The sequence below is a fragment of the Rutidosis leptorrhynchoides genome, chromosome 3 (genome assembly GCF_046630445.1).
Source record: "Rutidosis leptorrhynchoides isolate AG116_Rl617_1_P2 chromosome 3, CSIRO_AGI_Rlap_v1, whole genome shotgun sequence".
NCBI classification, from domain to species: domain Eukaryota; kingdom Viridiplantae; phylum Streptophyta; class Magnoliopsida; order Asterales; family Asteraceae; genus Rutidosis; species Rutidosis leptorrhynchoides.
This window is the reverse complement of record NC_092335.1, coordinates 564,756,381-564,776,128: the sequence shown is the minus strand read 5'-3', so window position 1 is coordinate 564,776,128 and position 19,748 is coordinate 564,756,381.

The window sequence follows — 19,748 nt, the reverse complement described above, 5'->3', positions numbered from 1 at the left end:
CACTTCAATTCCTTCTTTTGAAATTTTATGTCCAAGAACGATGCCTTCTTTAACCATGAAATGGCATTTCTCCCAATTAAGTACTAGATTTGATTTTTCGCATCTAATTAGCATTCGTTCCAGATTAACTAGACATGATTTAAATGTATCACCGAAGACTGAAAAGTCATCCATGAATACTTCCATGCATTCTTCTATCATGTCGTGAAAAATCGCCATCATACACCTTTGAAAGGTTGCAGGGGCGTTACAAAGTCCAAATGGCATGCGTTTGTAAGCAAAAGTACCATAAGGGCACGTAAATGTGGTTTTCTCTTGATCTTCGGGTGCTATTGGAATTTGAAAATATCCGGAAAATCCATCTAGAAAACAATAGTAACTATTTCCGGCTAATCTTTCCAACATTTGATCTATGAAAGGTAAGGGAAAGTGATCTTTTCTGGTGGCGTCATTTAATTTTCTATAATCAATACATACACGCCATCCTGTTACAGTCCTAGTAGGAATAAGCTCATTTTTCTCATTTGTGATAACAGTCATGCCACCCTTCTTAGGTACGCATTGAACTGGGCTTACCCATGGACTATCAGAAATTGGATATATCAAACCTGCATCTAGCAGTTTAATAATCTCTTTCTTAACTACATCTTGCATATTAGGATTTAGTCTTCGTTGACGTTGCACATACGTTTTATGACCTTCTTCCATAAGGATTTTATGTGTGCAATACGAAGGACTTATTCCTTTAATATCATGAATCTTCCATGCAATGGCTGGTTTATGAGCTTTCAACACAGAAATGAGTTGTGATTTCTCATTTTCAGTAAGAGAAGACGATATTATTACAGGTAATTCAGATTCACCATGTAAATAAGCGTATTCCAAATGGTTTGGAAGTGGCTTTAACTCTAATTTCGGAGGTTCTTCTATCGATGATTTATATCGGTATCTGTCTTCTTCTTTTAGCATTTGAATTTCTTCTGTTGTTGGTTCATATCCATTAGCTATAAGTGTAGCTAACATTTCAGCTTTATCAATTGGTTCATTACTTTCTCCTAAAGAACATTCTCCTGTTCCTTGTAATTCTGGAAATTCTTCTAATAATTCTGCATGTGCATCTATAGTTTGAATATAATAACATGTATCATCTGCAGATTGTGGTTGTTGCATTGCTCTATCCACTGAAAAGGTAACACTCTCATCCTCTATACTTAGGGTCAGTTTCTTACCGAACACGTCTATCATTGCTTTAGCCGTGTTTAAGAATGGTCTTCCTAATATGAGAGGAACTTGAGAATCTTCTTCCATGTCCAAAACAACAAAATCTACTGGAAATACTAAAGTACCAACTTTAACTAGCATGTTCTCCATTATCCCTCTAGGATATTTTATTGATCTATCGGCTAGTTGTATGCTTATTCTTGTTGGTTTCAATTCTCCAAGGTCTAGTTTAGCGTATAGTGAATACGGCATTAGATTTATACTAGCACCTAAGTCTGCCAATGCTTCTATTGAACTAAGACTACCCAGAAAACATGGAATTGTGAAACTTCCTGGATCAGATAATTTTTCTGGTATCTTATTCAACAGCACTGCTGAACAATTAGCATTCATAGTAACAGCCGAGAGTTCTTCCATTTTCTTTCTATTTGAGATTAGATCTTTCAAGAATTTAGCATATCTTGGCATTCCTGAAATCACATCAATGAAAGGAAGATTTACATTTATCTGTTTAAACATATCCAAGAATTTGGATTGCTCGGCTTCAAGTTTCTCTTTCTTCATTTTACTCGGGTAAGGAAGTGGTGCTTGGTATGGTTTAACATAAGGTTTATCCTTAACTGTGTTATCTTCATTAACCTTTTCAACTACCGGTTCTTTTTCCTTATCTTGATCAGGTTGTGGTTCTTGTGGAGTAGGAATAGTTTCATCAGAAGTTACAGGTATTTCAGGTGATTTAAGTGTTGTACCACTTCTTGTGGTAATAGCTTTAGCTGTTTCATTCCGGGGGTTAGCATTTGTATCGCTTGGTAGACTTCCCGGTTTTCTTTCACCTATTAACCTTGCTAGGTTACTTACTTCTTGTTCTAGATTTTGAATAGAAGCTTGTTGATTTCTAAATGCTTGAGCATTTTGTTCATTGGTTTGTTTTTGAGATGTGAAAAACTGCGTTTGAGTTTCAACTAGCTTCGTCATCATATCTTCTAAATTCGGCTTTTTATCATCGGTTTGTTGTGGTGGTTTGTTTTGAAAATTCGGTCTTTGCTGATTGTAAGTATTATTGGATACTTGTTGATTGCTAGGACCTTGTTGGTTGTTGTATGGAATATTTTGGTTATAATTCTGGTTTTGATTGTAAATCGGTCTTGGCGGTTGATAATTATTCTGATAATTATTTCCAGGCCTTTGGTTTATGTATGAAATATTCTCTCTTTGTTCCATTGTTAATTCAATACTGAGACAATCTTTTGTCAAATGTGGTCCTCCACACTGCTCACAACTAATTCGTATTGAGTGAATATCCTTAGTCATCTTTTCCATTCGTCTCTCGAAAGCATCTATCTTTGCTGAAATGGAATCTAAGTCATGGCTAGAATCGGCTCTAGCTGCTTTAGATGATCTAATGATATCTTTTTCTTGGTGCCACTCATGTGAGTGGGAAGCAGTGTTATCAATAATTTTGTAAGCATCAGTTTCGGTTTTCTTCATAATAGAACCACCAGCTGCTATATCTATGTCTTTTCTTGTAGTGATGTCGCATCCTCGGTAGAATATTTGTACTATTTGACAGGTGTCTAAACCATGTTGCAGACATCCTCTTAACAACTTTCCATATCTTGTCCACGCCTCATATAGAGTTTCATTTGGCTTCTGTGTGAACGTAACAATTTCTGCTTGAAGTCTTACGGCTTTAGATGCAGGAAAGAATTGTTTAAGAAATTTGTCAATTAAAACGTCCCATGTATCGATCGCCCCTTCAGGTAACGATTCCAACCAATCTTTGGCTTCTCCCTTTAAAGTCCAGGGAAATAACATGAGATATATCTGTTCATCCTCCACTTCTCGTATTTTAAATAGTGTGCAGATCCTATTAAAGGTACGTAGATGTTCATTTGGATCTTCCTTCGGCGCACCACTAAATTGGCATTGATTAGTCACCATGTGTAGAATTTGTCCTTTGATTTCATAATCTGGCGCATTAATGTCTGGATGAGTAATTGCGTGACCTTGGCCAGTGCGTTTAGCTCTCATTCGGTCTTCCATACTTAAAGGTTCCAGATTCTCCATAATTGAATTTGTTGAATCGGTATCACTAGATGATTCTGTTTTAATAGTTCGTTCCTCAACAATCTCTGTTTGAATAATTGGTGGTTCCGGAGGAAAGTTTAATGGTTCAGGATCTATGAACCGTTCCTGAATATTCTCCGGATTCTCAATTGTGAGGTTGGGTTCAAAAAATGGATTATCGGAAATTTGAACTGAAGTACTTGGTCGACTGGATGACGATTCTAAAGAAAAATCACTAGGCGGTTATATTTGTTAAACGATGTCTTGATCGAGTTACAGGTGGTGAACGTACAAAAGGTGATGAACGTCTTGCTCGGTGCATTCACTGAATATCCTATTAGTTTTTAAAAGGAAAGAAAAATTATAATAAGTTATCCAATCAATAGACTTTTCTGATTTTGCCCACGTTTCGAATAGCCAAAAGATGCAGCAGAGGGGCAGGATTCGTTTGGTCTCAATATAATTGAGGACTGTTTGGCTCCAATAACCCGGTCCACGTACAAATCCAACTATTACTACGAACCAGAAAATTTTGATGTCTATTAATTTAACCACTTAAAATAAATTTTCGTAATTTTAAGAAATTTAGATAAGAAGTAGAAAAAATTCTAAGTCCTAAAAATTAGAATAGCGAGAAATAAGAGAGAAAAAGAGTTCGTCGAAAAAGGTTGAAAAAGAAAAATGGTTGAAAAAAATAAAAGGTGACGGAAAAATAAAAGAAACTTATAAAAACTTAAAAATACTTTTACTAACCTAACCTTATTACTACAACTAACTTAAAATTATAATCGCAAATTGAAATTACTAATTGTAATGATAATTGGTACATAGTAAAAGGTCTAAAAATATTAAAGCTTACAGGAAAAACTAAATCCCAAATGGAAATAACTTAAAAAGAAACTAAAACTTAAAAAGGGCGTCGCAAAATTCTAAAGCACCTAAATCTTAGTCTAAAGAAAAAGCACTTAAGGAATTCTACGGCAAAGCCTAAAAATCTAGGAGTAAAAATAACTATAGCAAAAACTAAGTTTAAAATTAAATATGAGCTAAAAAAAAAAACAAATATTACGCTACAACGATTAAAAAGGTACAAAATATAAAAATATACAAAAAGTTGTAAAAAGTACAATTTTTATAAAAATATTATTTTTATATTATTTACTTAATAAAACTATTAATTTTATAATTTAATAAAACTAATTTAATACTAAATACATAAATAAATAAAAAGTAAAAATAAAAACTAAAACTAATAATAATAATAATAATTATAATTAGGTTTAATAATTAATAATAATTAATATTAACCGTAATTAATGCAGGTTTAGGGCTTCCTGTCGCCTGTCAGAAACCCTCCGCGAGTCGCGGCAATTAAAGAAGAAAACCCCGCGAGTCGCGGGGTTCAGGAATTCTGTTGACAGCTGATAATTTTTACGCGTTTTTCTTTAATTTTTTTTTTTTTTTGTTTTTAATTTAAATAAACGATTTTAAAATAAAACTTATATTTTTATAAACTAAAATAGAAATAAAGAAACTTATAAAACTTAAATATTTAACAAAATCTTAAAAATGCTTATATTTTTGTTTTTCTTTTTATATTTTCGAATATTTAAAACGTATTTTTACAAAAACGACTTTTAATAAAAGTAACTAAAAATCTTTTTTTTTTTTTCTTTTTATATTAGCGTTGCGCTTCCGGCTTTTAAGATAGTTCCCCGGCAGCGGCGCCAAAAATAACTTGATGTGAAGCGAGGTGTATATAAAATAGTTATTATTTTACTAGAAAAATACTATTAAATACGATACAATTTTACACAAGATATTTATTTATTTATAGAATGGATATACTTAAACCTTGCTACAACACTTATAGGCAGTGTACCTAATCGTACAGTAGTGTAGTTTTTAGTAAGTCCGGTTCGTTCCACAGGGAAATCTTTAAACAAAGCTCAACGCTATATTAGTTTACTTTTATAAAAATACAAATATATATATAGGTAATATTATTATTATAAAGGGGGGTTTTTACCGTTTAATGACCGGTTTGTCGATTTTAAAACTTTATTCGTAGTTAAAACCTAATGTAAAATATAAAATAAATACAAGACTTTAAATTAAAGCGTAAAGTAAATAACGATAATGAAATTGCAAATAATAAAAATGCGATAAAATTAAATTGCGATAATTAAAAGTACGATAATTAAAAGTGCGATTAAATAACAATAAAAGTGCGATAATTAGAAGTGCAATTAAATATAAAATAAAGGAAATAAAATATGAAATAAAAGAATTATGCTTATTTAAACTTCCGTAATCATGATGTTTGACGTGTTGATTTTAGTTTTATGCCCATGGGTTAATTGTCCTTTGTCCTGGATTATTCAATATGTCCGTCTGGTTTTTGTCCATAACAGTCCATCAGTCATAAATATAAATTGCAAGTGTCCTTGTCAAATTATTATTATACCCGAAGTTAAATATTCCAACTAATTGGGGATTCGAATTGTAACAAGGTTTTAATACTTTGTTTAATGAATACACCAGGTTATCGACTGCGTGTAAACCAAGGTTTTACTACTTTGTTAACAATTACACCAATTACCCTTGAATGTAATTTCACCCCTGTTTTAATTATTCTAGTGGCTATTAATCCATTCCCGTGTCCGGTTAAATGAACGATTATTCGTACATATAAATACCCCGCCCATCGTGTCCGATCGAGTTTATATGGTAATTTATAGGGACGCCCAATTGTAAATCTTTATATTAACATTAACAAACTTTCATTTAGTTAAACAAATATAAAGCCCATTAATAGCCCATAGTCTAATTTCCACAAGTGTCGTTCTTTTGTCCAAACCCCAATTATGGTACAAAGCCCAATTACCCAATTTTAGTAATTAGCCCAACATCATGATTACTTCGTTTTAAATAAGCATAATAATAACTTAGCTACGAGACATTAATGTAAAAAGGTTGAACATAACTTACAATGATTAAAAATAGCGTAGCGTTACACGGACAGAATTTCGACTTACACCCTTACAACATTCGCTAACATACCCTTATTATTAGAATTATAATTAAAATTAAAATTAAAATATAAATTATATATATATATTACTCGTATGAATGAGAAGGAAAAAAGATGATCAAATTTGATCAGAATTCGGTTGGCTTTATAGCCAGAGTTGAAAATTGGGGCTCCGCGACTCGCGGCAAAATGCCCTTAAAACTCCGCGAGTCGCGGAGATATATTTACAGCTCACACCCTTAGAGTTTCTTGCTGCCGACGGTTTTTAATATATATATATATATAATATATATATAATTAATATAATTAATTATATATTATATTATATTTATATACATAGTTAACTTGTAATTTTTAGTCCGTTGCGTCGAGCGTTAAGAGTTGACTCTGGTCCCGGTTCCGGATTTTCGAACGTCCTCGCGTACAATTTAATATCTTGTACTTTGCGTTTTGAATCTTGTACTCTTGTGATTTCGAGACTTTTCTTATTAATAATTGGAACCTTTTTGATTGTCTTTTGTTCTTTTGAGCTTTTTGGTCGTTTGCGTCTTCAAATCGTCGAATCTGTCTTCTGTCTTCACCTTTTATTATTTAAACGAATATCACTTGTAAATAGAACAATTGCAACTAAAAGCTTGTCTTTCTTGAGGAATAATGCTATGAAATATATGTTCGTTTTTAGCATTATCAGGTGCCCAATCTATAACTCTGGGTACCTCAACATTATTAGACACAAGGTTGTGCAGGTTCTTTTGATATTTTGGATAGTCTATCCAATATCTATCAAATCTCAAATTCGGATGTAAATCGGCCTCATGAATGTTTGAATATGAAACAATTGGGTGAGGCATATCTTGTCGGTATTGGTTATTAATTTCCTGTTGATTTGCATCTTCCGGAGGAGCATTGCGAGCCTGGGGTGAAGATTCACCCCTTTCAGTCTGCAAAATAAACACAATTTTTGTGCATCCAAATATGCATTAGTTTTAGCAAAATCATAAATCTAAACAATTACAATGACATGTTTAATCCATATTAAACTCTATACACATTTTCAAAATATTAACAATTCTACACTTTTACAAATATACTTTTACAAAAATGTATACAAAGTTTCTTCGCATTTAACTTCTAAAACATGTCAAAAATAATCCTTATAACAATTAAACAAGTTCCTCATGGCATTCATATCAATTAAATCAAGTTTATGCAATTTTGGTTCAAAAAGTCCACTTTAATCTACATAAATCATGTTTAGGATCAAAGTTTTGATCATTTAGCAACCTAAACATGTTACACTACTCAATTTAGCATAAACTAACAACAAAGTTCGACCATAACCTGTTTATATCAAAAAGCCCTAATTTTGCTCAAGAACACAAACCCTAGATTATTCAAAAATTGAAGTTCAAAGCTTCTAATCATGTTAAATAGCATCAATCTAGGTTATACAAGCATAATACACAAACAATCGAAGCATTATTACACTAGAAAGCATCAAAATCGAATTAGGCATAAAATTGTTCAAGAACACTAAAAATTCGGATTAAAAGGTGTTTAGGTGTAGAAATTTACCGATTTCCTTGAGTAATTCCTTGATAATAGTCTCCTCATTGTGATTTTAGCAACAAATTTGACGATTTATGGTGAAAAATTTCGATTTTGAGAGGTTTTTGTGTGTGTTTTTCGTGAAAAATATGTGTGGTGGTGAAGGGGACTGGTCTGTTCGACCAGATATGTTTCTAGGTTTTTTGACCTCCGCGAGTGCGGTGGTGGGGCCATTTAAACCTCAGCGAGTCGCGGTGTTTTTTTTTTTTTTTAAATTAAAACCTTATACTAATAAAACATAAATTAAATTAAATTTTAAAAAATTTGTTTCTTTTTAGGATGAGGGCGTTTCGGAACGATGCTCTAGTCTGTCCCTCGACAAAATTTTTAAAATTTGTCATTTTTAAGCGCGGTTTTAAAAGCAAAGATTTTCGGTTTTTTTTTAATGTTTTTGGCATACTTTAATTCAATAAGATTAAAAATAATGATAATAAAAATTCTCGTTCCTCCCTCGGGTAAAGCAATTTCGGTTCAACGACCTAGTCTTCAACTTACGACGAATTTTAAAAATCATATTTTTAATTTAGCGAAATAAAGTAAATTTTTTTGTTTTTAAATTCACACCAAACTTAAATTTAAAATGCATAAAATTGAAAATTCATATTAATAATTAAAAATTCACACCAAATTTATATTATATTTTTGTTTTTATACATACAAACTTATATTAAAAATATTAAAATTTTCAAATATTTACAAACTTAAATATATTGATTTTAAAAAAAAAAATTCACAATATTAATTTAATATTTATATATTAATTTTAAAAACATGGTAAAAATAAAATTAAAAATCTTTTTGGCTTTTATCCCACTTTAATCAATCAAATATTATCAAAAATATGAGCCCCTCTTTTCGGTAAAGTAATTTCGGTTCCATGACCTAATTTAACTCATGACGAATTTTTGAAATATTTTTGGTTGATTGATTAAAGATATTTATACCTTAAGAATAAACGTTAAATTTCGCAGTGATGTAATAAATTTTTGTATGATATCAATAATTTCGGTCGCAAGACTTAATTTTATCGAATACCAATTTAATACTTTATAGCGAACAAATTAGCATTTATTATCAAAAGGTTAAAAATAAAAATAAAAATAAAAACTGTACAAACTTACATGTGAAATATATTTCTTAGTGATACGCTCTAGCCCATTCATAAGATAGTCGGACTAATTAATTTTCCATGGCTACATAGGCGTAACCTCGAGCATTTAACGTTTTTTCTTCTAAACATATGAACGGTCCGTCTCTGCATAAAGTAACAAATTCGGTGTTTGAATAGGTTTGATTATTTGAACATTTACCTTCGTGTGACCATTTTTCGCATTTGTGACATCTTTCAAGGTGTCGTGCTCTTCTTTTCGCTGCGGATTTTGATTTTCCTTTACCAAATTGTAACTTATTATTTTCGCATCTGGATTCTTTTCTTACTCCGTCCAATTTACCTCTGATTAATGATACTATTTCACTTGGAAGGGTGTCATTATTACGTTTAGTGAAAAAAGCGTGTAGCATTAGACCATGGTTTAGTTCACAGGAAGTCTTCATTTCGTAAAACCTAAAAAAAATAAAAATTTAGAATGGGGGAGAAGACTAGTTCTTTAGGGTCTGCTAGGGAAAGACCATTCGGGTTCCATTTTCGAGAACTACACGAAAACAAAAAATCTAACTCTAACAAAAATACATATTATCCTTTAAAGACTTGATTCTCCCCACACTTAGTTAGCTGTGGTGTCAAAATTGTGATTAACTTCGTTGTCAACTTCCATCGGACTATCTATTTAATGTTTAACTCTGTGATCATTAACCTTAAATTCAATCCCATTTGAATTTATTAATTCTACTGTTTCGTACGGGAAAACTCTTTTGACTATGAATGGTCCAGACCATCTTGATTTCAATTTTCCAGGAAATAGCTTGAATCGTGAATTGAAAGAAGAACTCTGTCTCCTTCTTTAAATTCTTTTGAACTTCTGATTCTTTTATCATGCCATTTCTTTGTTCTTTCCTTATAGATTAACGAATTTTCATATGCTTCATGTCTTAATTCTTCTAATTCGTTTAGTTGACTTAATCGTAGACGTCCAGCTTCATGCAAATCAAGATTACATGTCTTCAAAGCCCAAAATATTTTGTGTTCAATTTCTACTGGAAGATGACATGCTTTTCCGTAAACAAGTTTAAAAGGTATGGTTCCAATTGGAGTTTTGTAGGCTGTTCTAAAAGCCCAGAGTGCATCCTCCAATTTAATGGACCATTCCTTCGGATTTGATCCTACGGTTTTCTCTAGAATACGTTTTAAAGCTCGGTTGGTATTTTCAACTTGTCCACTTGTCTGTGGATGATAAGCAGTGGAGATTTTATGAGTTACTCCATATCTTTTAAGAACTTTCTCAAGTTTATTATTACAAAAATGAGTTCCCCGATCACTTATTAAAGCTTTCGGTGTTCCAAACCTAGCAAAAAGACGTTTTAAAAAGTTGACTACAACTCGTGTATCGTTGGGAGAGCTTGTGCTTTCGCCCATTTAGATACATAATCAATGGCTACGAGAATGTAGAGATTATTATGAGATTTTGGAAATGGACCCATAAAGTCAATACCCCAAATGTTAAATACTTCACATACTTGAATGACATTTTGTGGCATTTCATCACGTTGACTTATTTTTCCGGCCCTTTGACAAGCATCACAGGATTTGCAAAGAAGGTGTGCGTCTTTGTAAATTGTAGGCCAATAGAATCCAGCATCATAAACTTTTCTTGCTGTTAGTTGAGGCCCATAATGCCCTCCTGTTGGTCCTGTGTGACAATGGTTTAAGATTTTACTAGCTTCATCTCCGAATACACATCGGCGTATTATTCCATCTGGACAACTTTTAAACAAATGTGGATCTTCCCAGAAATAGTGTTTTATATCACTAAAGAATTTCTTTCGTTTTTGGTACGATAATCCTTTTTCAAGGAATCCACATACTAAGTAGTTTGCATAGTCTGCAAACCATGGAATTTCATTATAATCTATCTTCAATAGATATTCATCCGGAAAGTTGTCTTGTATGGCCGATTCATTTAGAACTTCTAATTCTGGATTTTCAAGACGAGAAAGATGATCAGCGGCGAGATTTTCTGCTCCTCTTTTATCTCGGATTTTAATATCAAACTCTTGTAAGAGTAAGATCCAACGGATTAATCGTGGTTTTGCATCTTGTTTCGAAAATAGGTATCTAAGAGTAGAATGGCCGGTATAGACTACCGTTTTAGCTAGAACGAGATATGATCAAAATTTGTCAAAAGCAAAGACAATAGCAAGGAGTTCTTTTTCAGTAGTTGTGTAATTTATTTGTGCTCCTTGTAACGTCTTACTAGCATAATATATAGGTTGAAATCGGTTTTCAATCCTTTGTCCTAAAACGGCTCCCATTGCAAAATCACTTGCATCGCACATAAGTTCAAATGGTAGATTCCAATTTGGAGTTATCATAATTGGCGCATTAGTGAGTTTTTCTTTAAGAATATTAAAAGATTTGATACATTCATCTGAAAAGATAAATGGAGCATCCTTTTCTAGGAGTTTATTCATAGGAATGGCAATTTTAGAAAAATCTTTTATGAAACGTCGGTAAAAACCGGCATGCCCTAGAAAACTCCTAACTCCTCTAACATTGGTGGGATGTAGAAGTTTAGCAATTACATCTACTTTAGCTCTATCCACTTCAATTCCTTCCTTTGAAATTTTATGTCCAAGAACGATGCCTTCTTTAACCATGAAATGGCATTTTTCCCACTTAAGAACTAGATTTGATTGTTCACATCTAATAAGCATTCGTTCAAGATTAACTAGACATTATTCAAATGTATCACCGAAGACTGAAAAGTCATCCATGAAAACTTCCATGCATTCTTCTATCATGTCGTGAAAAATCGCCATCATGCACCTTTGAAAGGTTGCAGGGGCATTGCAAAGTCCAAATGGCATGCGTTTGTAAGCAAAAGTACCATAAGGGCACGTGAACGTGGTTTTTTCTTGGTCCTCGGGTGCTATTGGAATTTGAAAATATCCGGAAAAACCATCAAGAAAACAATAGTAACTATTTCCGACTAATCTTTCTAACATTTGATCAATAAAAGGTAAGGGAAAGTGATCTTTTCTGGTGGCGTCATTTTATTTTCTATAATCAATACAAACACGCCATCCTGTTACAGTCCTAGTAGGAATAAGCTCATTTTTCTCAATTTTGATGACAGTCATGCCACCCTTCTTAGGTACGCATTGAACCGGGCTTACCCATGGACTATCAGAAATTGGATAAATTAAACCTGCATCTAGCAGTTTAATAATTTCTTTCTTAACAACATCTTGCATATTAGGATTTAGTCTTCGTTGGCGTTGTACATACGTTTTATGACCTTCTTCCATAAGGATTTTATGTGTGTAATACGAAGGACTTATTCCTTTAATATCATGAATTTTCCATGCAATAGCTGGTTTATGAGCTTTTAGCACAGAAATGAGTTGAGATTTTTCATTTTCAGTAAGAGAAGACGATATTATTATAGGTAATTCAGATTCACCATGTAAATAAGCGTATTCCAAATGGTTTGGAAGTGGCTTTAACTCTAATGTCGGAGGTTCTTCTATCGATGATTTATATCGATATCTGTCTTCTTCTTTTAGCATTTGAATTTCTTCTGTTGTTGGTTTATATCCATTAGCCATAAGTGTAGCTAACATTTCAGTTTCATCAATTGGTTCAGTTCCTTCTCCTAAAGAACATTCTCCTGTTCCTTGTAATTCTGGAAATTCTTCTAACAATTCTGCATGTGAATCTATAGTTTGAATATAATAGCATGTATCATCTGCAGAATGCGGTTGTTGCATTTCTCTATCAACATAAAAGGTAACACTCTCGTCCTCTATACTTAGGGTCAGTTTCTTACCAAACACGTCTATCATTGCTTTAGCCGTGTTTAAGAATGGTCTTCCAAATATGAGAGGAACTTGAGAATCTTCTTCCATGTCCAGAACAACAAAATCTACTGGAAATACTAAAGTACCAAATTTAACTAGCATGTTCTCCATTATCCCTCTAGAATATTTTACTGATCTATCAGCTTGTTGTATGCTTATTCGTGTTGGTTTCAATTCTCCAAGGTCTAGTTTAGTGTATAGTGAATACGGCATTAAATTTATACTAGCACCTAAGTCTGCCAATGCTTCTATTGAACTAAGACTACCCAGAAAACATGGAATTGTGAAACTTCCTGGATCCGATAGTTTTTCTGGTATCTTATTCAACAGCACTGCTGAACAATTAGCATTCATAGTAACAGCCGAGAGTTCTTCCATTTTCTTTCTATTTGAGATTAGATCTTTTAGAAATTTAGCATATCTAGGCATTCCAGAAATCACATCAATGAAAGGAAGATTTACATTTATCTGTTTAAACATATCCAAGAATTTAGATTGCTCGGCTTCAAGTCTCTCTTTTCTCATTTTACTCGGGTAAGGAAGTGGTGGTTGGTATAGTTTAATATAAGGTTTTTCCTTAACTGTGTTATCTTCATTAACCTTTTCAACTACCGGTTCTTTTTCCTTATCTTGTTCAGGTTGTGGTTCTTGTGGAGTAGGAATATCTTCATTAGAAATTACAGGTATTTCAGGTGGTTTAAGTGTCATACCACTTCTTGTGGTAATGGCTTTAGCTGTTTCATTCCGGGGGTTAGCATTTGTATCACTAGGTAAACTTCCTGGTTTTCTTTCACCTATTAACCTTGCTAGGTTACTTACTTCTTGTTCCAGATTTTGAATAGAAGCTTGTTGATTTCTAAATGCTTGAGCATTTTGTTCATTGGTTTGTTTCTGAGATGTGAAAAACTGTGTTTGAGATTCAACTAGCTTCGTCATCATATCTTCTAAATTTGGCTTTTTATCATCGGTTTGTGGTGGTTTGTTTTGAAAATTAGGTCTTTGCTGGTTGTAAGTATTATTGGATACTTGTTGATTACTAGGACCTTGTTGGTTGTTGTATGGAACATTTTGGTTATAATTCTGGTTTTGATTGTAAATCGGTCTTGGCGGTTGATAATTATTCTGATAATTATTTCCAGGCCTTTGGTTTAGATATGGAACATTCTCTCTTTGTTCTATTGTTAGTTCAATACTAAGACAATCTTTTGTCAAATGTGGTCCTCCACACTGCTCACAACTAATTCGTATTGAGTGAATATCCTTAGTCATCTTTTCCATTCGTCTTTCGACAGCATCTATATTTGCTGAAATGGAATCTAAGTCATGGCTAGAATCGGCTCTAGCTGCTTTAGATGATCTAACTATATCTTTTTCTTGGTGCCACTCATGTGAGTGGGAAGCAGTGTTATCAATAATTTTGTAAGCATCAGTTTCTGTTTTCTTCATTATAGAACCACCAGCTGCTATATCTATGTCTTTCCTTGTAGTGATGTCGCATCCTTGGTAGAATATTTGTACTATTTGACAGGTATCTAAACCATGTTGCGGACATCCTCTTAATAACTTTCCAAATCTGGTCCACGCCTCATATAGAGTTTCATTTAGCTTTTTTGTGAACGTAACAATTTCTCCTTGAAGTCTTACGGCTTTAGATGCCGGAAAGAATTGTTTAAGAAATTTTTCAACTAAAACGTCCCATGTATCAATCGCCCCTTCAGATAACGATTCCAACCAATCTTTGGCTTCTCCTTTTAAAGTCCAGGGAAATAACATGAGATATATCTATTCATCTTCAACTTCTCTTATTTTAAATAGAGTGCAGATCCTATTAAAGGTACGAAGATGTTCATTTGGATCTACCTTCGGCGCACCACTAAATTGGCATTGATTAGTCACCATGTGTAGAATTTGTCCTTTAATTTCATAATCTGGCGCATTAATGTCAGGATGAGTAATTGCGTGACCTTGGCCAGTGCGTTTAGCTCTCATTCGGTCTTCCATACTTAGAGGTTCCAGATTTTCCATGATTGAATTTGTTGAATCTGAATCACTAGAGGATTCTGATTTAATGGTTCGTTCCTCAACAATCTCTGTTTGAATGATTGGTGGTTCCGGAGGAAAAATTAATGGTTCAGGATCTATGAATTGTCCCTGAATATTCTCCGGATTCTCAATTGTGAGGTCGGGTTCAAAAAATGGATTATCGAAAATTTGAATTGGAGTACTTGGTCGACTGGATGACGATTCTAAAGAAAAATTAACGGCGGTAATATTAGCTAGATGTCTTGATCGAGTTACAGGTGGTGAACGTACAAAAGGTGGTGAACGTTTTGCTCGGTGCATTCACTGAATATCCTATTAGTTTTTAAAAAGAAAGAAAAATTATATAAGTTATCCAATTAATAGACTTTTCTAATTTTGCTCACGTTTCGAATAGCCAAAAGATGCAGCAGAGGGGCAGGATTCGTTTGGTCTCAATATAATTGAGTACTGTTTGGCTCCAATAACCCGGTCCACATACAAATCCAACTATTACTACGAACCAGAAAATTTTGATGTCTATCAATTTAACCGCTTAAAATAAATTTTCGTAATTTAAAGAAATATTAGAGAAGAAGATAGAAAATTCTATGTCCTAAAAACTAGAATGGCGAGAAATAAGAGAGAAAAAGAGCGCGTCGAAAAATAAAAAGGCGAAAAATAATAGGCGTCGAAAAATAAAAATAAGAAAGTAGCGCGTCGAAACTTAAAAAGGAACTAAAAACTAAGAATTAAAAGTTGCGTCTAAAAATATTAAAGCTTAAAAGAAATACTATATCCCAAATGACAATATCTTAAAAAGGGTACTAAAACTTAAAAAGGCGTCGCAAAATTCTAAAGCACCTAAATCTTAGTCTAAAGAAAAAGCACTTAAGGAATTTTACGACAAAGCCTAAAAATCTAGAAATAAAAATAACTATGGCAAATACTATGATTTAAAACTAAATACGAGCGAAAAATACAAATATTACGCTAAAACGAATAAATAAAAAAATTCAAAATATAAAAATATACTTAAAGTTGTAAAAAGTACAATTTTTATAAAAATATTATTTTTATATTATTTATTTAATAAAACTATTAATTTTATAAATTAATTAAACTAATTATAACTTAATAATACAAATTAAATAAATAACTAAACTAATTAATTAAATAAAACCCTAAAAACTAAATAATTAAATTAATTAAACCCTAATTTTGTATTAATTGCAGTCCTAGGTTGACCTGTCAGATTGACCTCCGCGAGTGCGGTTAGATCCAGTTCAAAAGCTCCGCGAGTCGCGGAGGGTCAAATTTAGGCTGAAAAGGGGTTCGTTTTTGCACAGGTTCAGTTTTTTATTTTTATTTTATTTTTATGTTTTTCTGTTTTATCAAATATATATAAAATATAAATATAACTAAATATTTTTATAAAACAATAAAATACTTATTTTTAAACTCAAAAGTAAAAATACTTTTTTTTTTAAACTTTATATATTTTTTAACAAACTCTTTTTGTATTTTTATATTTTTATATTTAAAAAAAAACTTATATTTTTATACGAAGGACTTAATAAAAACTTTTACAAAATTATATTATTATTATTATTATTTTTTATATCATTAGCGTTGCGCTTTCGGCGTTTAAGTTCCCTGGCAGCGGCGCCAAAAATACTTGATGTTATGCGAGGTGTATATGAAATAGCTTATATTTTACTAGGAAATACTATTAAATATGATACAATTTTACACAAGATATTTATTTATTTATAGAATGGATATACCTAAACCTTGCTACAACACTTATAGGCAGTGTACCTAATCGTACAGTAGTGTAGTTTTTAGTAAGTCCGGTTCGTTCCACAGGGAATCTTTTAAACAAAGCTTAACGCTATATTAGTTTTAATTTATAAAAATACAAATATATATAAGTAATATTATTATTATAAAAGGGGGTTTTTACCGTTTAATGACCGGTTTGTCGATTTTAAAACTTTAGTCGCAGTTAAAACCTAATGTAAAATATTAAATAAATAAAAGACTTAATTTAAAGCGTAAAGTAAATAACGATAATGAAATTGCAATAAATAAAAGTGCGATAAAATAAAATTGCGATAATTAAAAAGTGCGATAATTAAAAGTGCAATTAAATACAATGACAATAAATAAAAGTGCGATAATTAGAAGTGCAATTAAATATGAAAATAAAGAAATTATGCTTATTTAAACTTCCGTAATCATGATGTTTGACGTGTTGATTTTAGTTTATTCCCATGGGTTAATTGTTCTTTGTCCTGGATTATTTAATATGTCCGTCTGGTTTTTGTCCATAACAGTCCATCAGTCATAAATATAAAGTGCGAGTGTCCTCGTCAAATTATCCTTATACCCGAAGTCAAATATTCCAACTAATTGGGGACTTAAACTGTAACAAGGTTTTAATACTTTGTTTAATAATTACACCAGGATATCGACTGCGTGTAACCCAAGGTTTTAATACTTTGTTAAAAATTACGCCAAGTGTCCTTGTACATAATTTCACCCTTGTTTTAATAAATCTATTAACTATTAATCCATTCCCGTGTCCGGTTAAATGAACGATTATTCGTACATATAAATATCCCGCCCATCGTGTCCGACCGAGTGTATATGGTTATTTATAGGTACGTCCAATTGTAAATCTTTATATTAAAATTAACAAACTATCATTTAGTTAAACAAATATAAAGCACATTAATAGCCCATAGTCTAATTTCCACAAGTGTCGTTCTTTTGTCCAAACCCCAATTATGGTACAAAGCCCAATTACCCAATTTTAGTATTTAGCTCAACATCATGATTACTTCGTTTTAAATAAGCATAATAATAACTTAGCTACGAGACATTAAATTAAAAAGGTTGAACATAACTTACAATGATTAAAATAGCGTAGCGTTACACGGACCGAATTTCGACTTACACCCTTACAACATTCGCTAACATACCCTTATTATTAGAAATTAAAATTAAAATTAAAATTAAAATTAAAATTAAAATTAAAATTAAAATTAAAATTAAAATATATATATATATCTTACGTTGATGAATGAAGAGAAAAAGATGTGTAAAAATCGGCCGAATGCTCGGCCTTTTATAGGCCCACGTAATACTGTTTAACCTCCGCGAGTGCGGAGGTTTTTGTCTTCAAAGCTCCGCGAGTGCGGAGCCCCTGATTCCAGCTAACATAAGTTTGGCTCCTAGCTTGCCGACGGATTTTATTATATAAATATAATATAAATATATAATTTATATAATTAATTATATATTATATTATATTTATATACATAATTAATTTGTAACTTTCGGTCCGTTGCGTCGTACGTTGAAAGCTGGTTCATGTCTCGGTTTTGGATTTTCGAAAGTCCTTTTGTATAATTTAATATCTTGTACTTTGCGTTTTGCGGCTTGTACTCTTGTAATTTTGAGACGTTTCTCATCAATAATTGGAACCACTTTGATTGTACTTTGTACTTTTGAGCTTTTTGGTCGTTTGCGTCTTCAATTCGTCGAATCTGCATTTTATCTTCACCTTTTAATATTTAAACGAATATTCTTTGTAAATAGGACAACTGCAACTAAAAGCTTGTCTTTCTTGAGGGATAATGCTATGAAATATATGTTCGTTTTTAGCATTATCAGTAAGCTTCACATCCCCATACCTTTAAGTATGATAGAGATGGAGGTTTTCCAAACCACATCTCATGAGGTGTTCGTTCCACTTTCTTGGTTGGGGCCATATTTAAAATACGAGCCGTGGAGCATAGACAATTACCCCAAAATGATAGAGGTAACGAGCTTCTAGCCATCATAGATCGAACCATATCCATTAGGGTTCGGTTCCTCCTTTCGAAAACTCCATTAAGTTGGGGTGTTCCAGGAGGAGTAAGTTGCGAGATAATCCCAGAACTTTTGAGATGATCTTGGAAAGCATCGCTTAGGTATTCACCTCCTCTATCAGTACGAAGTACCTTGATTGTCTTATTGAGTTGATTTTGTACTTCGTTTTGATATTCCTTGAATGCTTCAAAAGTTTCGTCCTTGTGTCTTAATAAGTAGACATATCCGAAACGACTGAAGTCATCAATGAAAGTAACGAAGTATCTTTCACCATTCCTAGTTATGGGCTTAAAGGGTCCACATACATCCGAATGTATTAATCCCAATAAGTCTTTAGCCCTTTCATAGGTCCCTTTGAAAGGTGCTTTAGTCATTTTGCCTTGTAAACAAGATTCACATACATCAAATGAGTCTAGTTCATTTGATTTCAAAAGGCCATTCTTTTGAAGTGTATGCATTCGGTTCTTGTTTATGTGACCAAGACGACAATGCCATAAGTAGGAATCACTCAAATCCCTTTTGAGTTTCTTGGTGTTTGCATGGTATATTGAGCTATTGTATGATGTGTCATCATGAACCAATTCATAAATACCATTCAAAGGCGAAGCCTTAAAATAGAACACATTATCTAAAGAAACATGGATATCATCATTAATGAAATTAAGATTAAAACCACATTGTTTCAAACGGGATACAGAAATAATGTTTCAAGATAAATCGGGTGCATACAAAACATTTTTCAAAATAAGCTCCAAACCACTTGGAAGCTTCAAAACAAAGTCTCCTTGAGCTTTCACTTGCACCCTTGCTCCATTTCCCATGAAGAGACTTGTTGTTCCCGCACCTTGATTACTTCTTTTGAACCCCTGCAAAGAATTGCAAATATGAGTTCCACATCCTGTGTCTAATACCCATGTATTAGAAGAAGTAATACTAAGCTCAA